Source organism: Hordeum vulgare, chromosome 6H (assembly GCF_904849725.1).
Source record: "Hordeum vulgare subsp. vulgare chromosome 6H, MorexV3_pseudomolecules_assembly, whole genome shotgun sequence".
Taxonomy (NCBI): domain Eukaryota; kingdom Viridiplantae; phylum Streptophyta; class Magnoliopsida; order Poales; family Poaceae; genus Hordeum; species Hordeum vulgare.
The window spans coordinates 65112876-65121752 of record NC_058523.1 but is presented as its reverse complement, the minus strand read 5'-3'; positions in this window follow the sequence as shown (position 1 = coordinate 65121752).

The following is an 8877-nucleotide window of genomic DNA, read 5'->3' as shown; positions in this document are numbered from 1 at the left end:
TCTTTTATTTTCCACAAATGTTACAACTCGCGTGGTACTCATGGTATCAAAGATTCAGCTGGACACAGAGGAAGATAGGGGCTTATAGTTTTGCCTCCTAACTATTTACCTCAAGGGTAAAGTCAACAATAATAAAGCATAAGTACTCAACTCCAAGTTGATATATGAATATAGATCTTTCCCAAGCATGTGACGGTAGCCAAGACAAAGGCAAAAATAGGGAATTGGTGAAGATCACCATGACTCTTACAAGGGCAAAAAGTAAAGGTACAAGATAGGCCCTTCGCAGAGGGAAGCAGAGGTTGTCATGCGCTTTTGAGGTTTGAATGCGTGTCCTCTTAGTGCGTAGGAACGTCACTTTATATTGCCCCCTGTGATAAAGAACTTTATTATGCAGTCTGTCGCTTTTATGTCTTCCTCATCACAGGTTCGTACAAAGCTTATTTTCCACACACTAATAGATCATACAAATTAGAGAGCAATTTTTATTGCTTGCACCGATGACAACTTACTTGAAGGATCTTATTCAATCCATAGGTAGGTATGGTGGACTCTCATGGCAAAACTGGGTTGAAGGTTTAAGGATGCACAAGTAGTATCTCTACTTGGTGCTGGAGTTTTGGCTAATATGAGGTGGAAGCAATCATCACATGCTAAGGGATCTCTAATCATATAACATTGTCTGGAACCAAGCAAACACAATTCATTATGTTGTCTTCCTTGTCCAACATCTACTCCTAAGGATGTAATAGTTTGGTGAGTGCTCACAATTGTAAAAAGTGTCTAAGATGATATATTTATATGTGAACCCCTCTTTCCTTATTACTTCTTATTAATTGCAACAATGACTGAGGTCTATGTTGATTTATTCTCAACAAGTTTCAATCATCATACGTGTCATATGTGAAGCTATCACTTTCCATAAGAATATCCCATGATCTTTCATGCTATCGTTCTTTTCATACTTTTGATCACGACACAAAGCAAAGCCCTTGACTAAGATACTCTTTATTATATAGCTCGCAAGCTCGAATACATCGGGGCAGACACAAGGAAAAAGACTCAAACTAAATACTAAAGACTTATTCCTCTAAGAGAAGAAATAAAAACTAAAAAGGAAAGAACTAAAACAAAGGTAAAAGCAAAAGATATAAGGGTGATACGATACCAGGGAAACTCCCCCAAGCTTGGCAAAAGCCAAGGGGATTGCCCATACCAGTGCTTAGTTGTCTTCCTTTGGTGGTGATGGTGGTGGAGTTGTTGCCTTTGATTCCAAGAGAGCTATCAATCTTTGATTTATACCTTTGAGATCTGCGACATGGTTTTCCAGCAAAATAACTTCACGAGAAAGGGAAATATTGCGAGCACGAGTTGTTTTGCAAAACCTCAAGAGTTCAATCAAGGATGGAGACAGCACGTGGAGGAAGGGCTGGAGAAAATCCACTCCTTCAACGTCTTCAATGTTGAACATAGGTTCCTCCCTAGCTTGGGTTTTCTCCTTAGCTTTGTCCCTGGCTTTCGTGACTTCTACTCTTTTCAGATCAGCATCTACTTCTTCATGAACTTGGGGAAGATCATTCTCCCAAACAGATTCCTGAGACATCTTTGCTCTAAATCTGCGGCAGACAACAAGCTCGAAACGAAAACAGAGGAAAACTACGCGATACGGAGATCAAAATCTTCGGGCGTGTATATAATGATTTTTTCTGGACCAAAAGGAGTGCTCCGTAAGAAAACGGAGTCCGAGAGGCACACGAGGTGCCCACAAACCCTCTAGCCGCCGCCAGGGGGGTAGGTGGCGGCTACCAAGCTTGTGGCCGCCTCGTGCGCTCTCTGGACTGCTTTTTATTTTTCTAATTTTACAAAAATTCCAAAACGGAGGAAATTTACTATTGGAAAAGTTTCGGAGTCCAATTACTTATCGAAACAGATACCTCTTCGTTTTCAGGGTCTGAAACAGGGTGATAAACATCCCTTATGTACTCCTCTGGAGTTATGATATTAATGATATTGGTCTCAACATTTATGGGAGTACCGGAGATATAATGCTCGATTCTTTGCCCATTTACTACTCTAGGAAAATTTCCTTCCGTGTTATTGATTTTGATGGCACCGGAACGATATACTTCCTCGATAACGTAAGGACCTTCCCATTTAGAGAGAAGCTTGCCTGCGAAGAATCTTAAGCGAGAATTGTATAGCAGCACATAATCACCTACATTGAACTCTTGTTTCTGTATTCGTTTATCGTGCCATCTCTTAACCTTTTCCTTGAACAACTTGGCATTCTCATATGCCTGGGCTCTCCATTCATCTAATGAGCTGATATCAAACAACCGCTTCTCACCGGCAAGTTTGAAATCGAAGTTGAGCTCTTTGATTGCCCAATAAGCTTTGTGTTCCAGCTCAAGAGGTAAATGACAGGCCTTACCGTAAACCATTTTATACGGCGACATGCCATGGGATTCTTATAAGCACTCCTATAAGCCCATAGTGCATCGTCAAGTTTGCTAGACCAATTCTTTCGAGATCTATTGACAGTCTTTTGTAGGATCAATTTGATCTCCCTATTACTCAACTCCACTTGACCACTAGACTGAGGATGATAAGGAGATGCAACTCTATGGTTGACATCATACTTAGCGAGCATCTTGCGGAAAACACCATGAATGAAGTGTGAACCGCCATAAGTCATCAAATATCTAGGGACTCCAAATCTTGGGAAAATGACTTCTTTAAGCATCTTAATAGAGGTGTGGTGATCAGCATTTTTAGTGGGGATAGCTTCTACCCACTTAGTGACGTAATCCACAGCAACTAAGATGTGAGTGTACCCATTGGAACTCGGGAAGGGTCCCATATAATCAAAGCCCCAGACATCAAATGGTTCAATGACAAGTGAATAGTTCATAGGCATTTCCTGACGCTTACTGATATTCCCTATTCTTTGGCATTCGTCACAAGACAAGACAAACTTACGGGCATCCTTGAAGAGAGTGGGCCAATAGAAACCTGATTGCAATACCTTATGAGAAGTTCTATCTCCAGCATGGTGTCCTCCGTAGGCTTCGGAATGACACTTCTGCAAGATCTGTCCCTGTTCATGTTCAGGCACACAATGTCTAATAACACCATCTACTCCTTCCTTATAAAGGTGAGGATCATCCCAAAAGTAGTGTCTCAAATCAAAGAAGAATTTCTTCTTTTGCTGATAGGTGAAACTGGATGGTATATATTTGGCTACGATATAATTTGCGTAATCAGCATACCACGGTGCACTATGTGAAGTGCGATGACATTTAATTTCTCATCAGGAAAGCTGTCATCAATAGGTCGTGGGTCATCAAGGACATTCTCTAGCCTGGACAAGTTATCTTCTACAGGGTTATCAGCACCCTTTCGGTCAACAACGTGCAAATCAAATTCCTGTAGCAAGAGAACCCATCTGATCAGCCTAGGCTTAGCGTCCTTCTTCTCCATAAGGTACTTAATAGCAGCATGATCAGAGTGAATAGTGACTTTGGAGTCAACTATATAAGATCTGAACTTTTCACATGCAAACACGACTGCTAAAAACTCCTTTTCCTTAGTGGCATAGTTTCTTTGGGCATTGTCTAGAGTTTTACTAGCGTAGTGAATAACATTCAACTTCTTGTCAACTCTTTGTCCTAGAACAACACCAACAGCATAATCACTAGCGTCGCACGTGATTTCAAAGGGCAAGTTCTAGTTAGGTGGTTGAACATTAGGTGCGGTTATCAAAGCCTTCTTAAGTATTTCGAAAGCTTCCTCACATTCCTCATCAAAAACAAAAGGAACATCCTTCTGCAAAAGGTTGGTAAGAGGCCTGGAAATCTTAGAGAAGTCTTTAATGAACCTTCTATAGAAACCAGCATGACCTAGGAAACTTCGTATACCTCTGATATATGTGGGGCAAGGCATTTTCTCAATTGCATCAACCTTAGCCTTATCAACTTCAATGCCTCTTTCAGAAATTTTGTTTCCTAAGAAGATGCCTTCATTAACCATAAAGTGGCACTTCTCCCAATTCAAGACGAGGTTGGTATCTTTGCATCTCTGTAGGACTCGATCAAGGTTGTTGAGGCAATCATCAGAGGAAGACCCGTAAACGGAGAAGTCATCCATGAAAACCTTGACAATCTTTTCACAAAAGTCAGAGAATATAGCCATCTTACATCTTTGAAAGGTGGTAGGTGCATTGCATAAGCCAAAAGGCATACATCTATAAGCAAAGGTACTGAAGGGGCAGATGAAAGTGGTTTTCTCCTGATCGGATTGTGCAACAGGTATTTGCGAGAAACCTGAATAACTGTCTAGAAAGCAAAAGTGTGTGTGTTTGGATAGCCTTTCTAGCATTTGGTCGATAAACAACAAAGGATAATGGTCTTTCCTGGTTGCCTTGTTCAGTTTCCGGAAGTCTATCAGCATCCTATAGCCAGTAATAATCCTTTGTGGGATTAATTCATCCTTATCATTAGGAACGACGGTGATACCTCCCTTCTTAGGTACGCAATGTACTGGACTTACCCAATCACTATGAGCAATAGGATAAATGATTCCTGCTTCCAGAAGCTTTAATATTTCTTTTCTAACGACCTCTTTCATCTTAGGATTTAATCTCCTTTGATGATCAGCAACTGGTTTAGAATCAGGATCGGTTTTAATCTTGTGCTGACATTGAGTGGGACTAATACCCTTAAGATCATCAAGAGTATATCCAATAGCAACACGGTGCTTTCTCATAGTTTTTAGTAACTTCTTCTCTTCGTGCTCTCAGAGGAGAGCACTAATAATAATAGGATATATCTCCTTCTCATCAAGATAGGCATACTTAAGATTATCAGGAAACTGTTTAAGCTCGAACACAGGATCACCCTTTGGCGGGGGAGGATCCCCAAGCAGTTCAACAGGCAGATTATTCTTGAGAATAGGATATTGTTCTAAGACAATTTTATCTATCTCATCTCTTTCCTCCATATGCATATCATTTTCATGCTCAAGCAGATATTGCTCTAAAGGATCCTTAGGAGGTACGGCAATAGAGTCAAGAGCAATGGTTTCATCCCTACCGGACGAATCTTTTTCATGGGGTTGTCTTCCAACCTTGGAGAAGTTAAATTCATGAGACACACCCTCGAAACTAACTGTGACAGTCTGCTTAATGCAATCAATGTGAGCATTGACAGTGTTGAGAAAGGGTCTACCGAATATGATGGGACAAAAGCTATATTGTGCAGTACCAAGGACGAGGAAATCAGTAGGATACTTCGTCTTACCACACAGGACTTCCACGTCTCTCACAATTCCCAGAGGACAGATAGTGTCTCTATTAGCTAGCGTAATAGTGACATCAATGGGTTCTAGCTCAGCAGGTGCAATCTCATCTTTGATTTCATCATATAGGGAACGGGGTATTGCACTAACACTAGCTCCCATATCACATAAACCGTGGTAATAGTGATCTCCTATCTTGACAGAAACAACGGGCAGGCCAACTACAGGTCTGTATTTGTCTTTCGCGTGAGGTTTAGCAATTCTAGCGGAGTCCTCACAGAATTTGATAACATGCCCATCTATGTTTCGGTTAAGAGATATTTGATAATAGCAACACTAGGTTCAATTCTAATCTCCTCAGGGGGTGAAAGTGGTATAATGTAACCCCTACATATCACAGTTGGAGCTTTAGAATAATCCTTTTTCCTAGCAGCGTAAGGTGGTTTCTCAGCGTAGGCACAAGGAACAACAGGATCACTAAAAGCAATGACATTCTCCTCAACTAGATTGGTTTTGACTATGTTGCTTTCTACAGGAGGATGATACTTAAACAACTTCTCTTTGGGAAGATCAACATGAGTAGCAAAAGATTCACATAGAGAAGCTACTATCTCAGAGTCAAGTCCATACTTAGCGCTAAAATCTCTAGAGGTGTTTGTTTCAACAAAAGATTTAATGCAATCAAACTGGAAATTCATACCTGACTCCTTAACTTCCTCCAGCTCCCAATCTTCAGAGTTGCGTTTGATTCTTTCCAATAAATTCCACTTCTGGTCAATATCCTTCTTCGTAAAAGAACCGGTACAAGAAGTGTTAAGCATGGTACGATCTTCATGAGAAAGTCGAGCATAAAAGTTTTGAGTGATAATTTCTCTCGAGAGCTCATGATTGGGGCATGAATATAGCATTGATTTAAGCCTCCCCCAAGCTTGAGCTATGCTTTCCCTGTCACGAGGCCAAAAGTTATAAATAAAGTTCCGATCACTATGTACTAAATGCATAGGATAGAACTTTTGATGAAATTCCAATTTCAACCGATTGTAGTCCCATGATCCAGTATGATCACATAGCCTATACCATGTGAACGCCTTATCCTTCAAAGACAAAGGAAATACTTTCTTATTTACCTCATCCTCGGGAAAACCTGCAAGCTTAAATAAACCACAAACTTCATCTACATAGATTAGATGCAAGTCTGGATGTGAAGATCCATCTCCTGTAAAAGGATTAGCCAGCAGTTTCTCAAGCATACCCGAAGGAATTTCATAAAAGATATTTTCAGTAGGTACCTCGGGTTGAGGCACAACTCCTCGTGCTTCCGTTCATGGTGAAGTTACCCCGAACAAACTCCTCAAAGGAACAATTTCCATAGTGACAAGTGACAATAAATTTCAGCACAGTATATAAATGTTTCCTTACCAATTTCCACTTACCAAAGGTGCTTCACTCCCCGGCAACGGCGCCAGAAAAGAGTCTTGATGACCCACAAGTATAGTGGATCAATCGTAGTCCTTTCGATAAGTAAGAGTGTCGAACCCAACGAGGAGCAGAAGGCTCTGGTAAACAGCTTTCAGCAAGGTAATAACTGCAAGCACTGAAAGTAGCGGTAACAAGTGATTGTGTAGTGAGGTGAAACGTAGCAAGCGAAAAGTAACAAGTAACAAGTAGTAGCAATGGTGCAGCAAGTGGCCCAATCCCTTTTGTAGCAAGGGACAAGCTTGAATAAAGTCTTATAGGAGGAAAAACGCTCCCGAGGACAGACGGGAATTTCTGTCATGCTAGTTTCATCATGTTCATGTGATTCACGTTCGTTACTTTGATATTTTGATATGTGGGTGGACCGGCGTTTGGGTACTGCCCTTACTTGGACAAGCATCCCACTTATGATTAACCCCTCTCGCAAGCATCCGCAACTACAAAAGAAGAATTAAGACAACGTCTAACCATAGCATTAAACTAGTGGATCCAAATCAGCCCCTCGCGAAGCAACGCATAGACTGGGGTTTAAGCTTCTGTCACTCCAGCAACCCATCATCTACTTACTACTCCCCAATGCCTTCCTCTAGGCCCTAGTTTGCTGAAGTGTTATGCAGTCGACGTTCACATAACACCACTAGAGGAAAAGACAACATACAACATATCAAAATACCGAACGAATACCAAATTCACATGACTATTATTAACATGACTTATCCCATGTCCTCAGGAACAAAAGTAACTACTCACAAAGCATAATCATAATCATGATCAGAGGTGTAATGAACAGCATCAAGGATCTGAACATAAACTCTTCCACCAAGTAATCCAACTAGCATCAACTACAAAGAGTAATCAACACTACTAGCAACCTTACTAGTACCTATCGGAGTCGCGAGACGGAGATTGGTTACAAGAGTTGAACTAGGGATTGGAGAGGAGATGGTGCTAATGAAGATGTTGATGAATATGCCTCCCCTCCGACGAGAGAAGTGTTGGTGACGACGATGGCGACGATCTCCCCCTCCGGGAGAGAAGTTTCCCCAACAGGATCGTCATGTCGGAGCTCTAGATTGGATCTGCTCAAGTTCCGCCTCGTGGCGGCGGCGAAACCACGAAAAAGCTCCCTCTTGATTTTTTTTTCTGGAACGAAACCCTTCATATAGCAAAAGAGGGGGGCCAGTGGGCCGTCTGGGAGCCCACAAGCCCTGTAGCCGCCACCAGGGGGTGGCGGCTACCAGGCTTGTGGGGCCCTGGTAGCTTCCCTCGGGTACTTCTTTCCCCCAGTATTTTTTATATATTCCCAAAAAATTCCACGTAAATTTTAGGGCATTTGGAGTTGTGCAGAATAGAGGACTCAGATTTGCTCCTTTTCCAGTCCAGAATTCCAGCTGCCTGAATTCTCCCTCTTCAAATAAACCTTGCAAAATAAGAGAGAAAAAGGCATAAATATGGTACCACAAAGTAATATAACAGCCCATAAAGTGATAAATATCAACATGAAAGCATGATGCAAAATGAACGTATCAGTAGGGATTGCCATGCAACAAATGCACTAGAGCTATAAGTGTATGGAAGCTCAAAAAGGAAACTAAGTGGTTGCGCAAAAGATTTAATTCCACTAGTTATATGAAAGTGACAAAATAGTAGACTCTCTATGAAAAACATGGTGCTACTTTGAAGCACAAGTGTGGAAAAAAGATAGTAGCATTGTCCCTTCTCTCTTTCTCTCATTTTTTTTTCTTTTTTTCTCTTTTTTTTCTTTTTGATGGGCTTCTTTGGCCTCTTTTATTTTTTATGGGCTTCACTAGCCTCTTTTATTTTTTGTAAAGTCCGGAGACTCATTCCAACTTGTGAGGGAATCATAGCTTCCATCATCCTTTTCTCACACGAGACAATGCTCTAATAATGCAAATCATCACACTTTTATTTACTTACAACTCAAAAGATTACAACTCGATATCTAGAACAAAATATGACTCAATAAGCAATATGGAAGTGATGGTGTGTGTCATAAAAACGAGATGGTGGTGTTGCATGGCAATATATCTCGGAATGGCTATGAAAATGCCATAATAGTTATGTATGGCGGCTGTTTTGACGAAA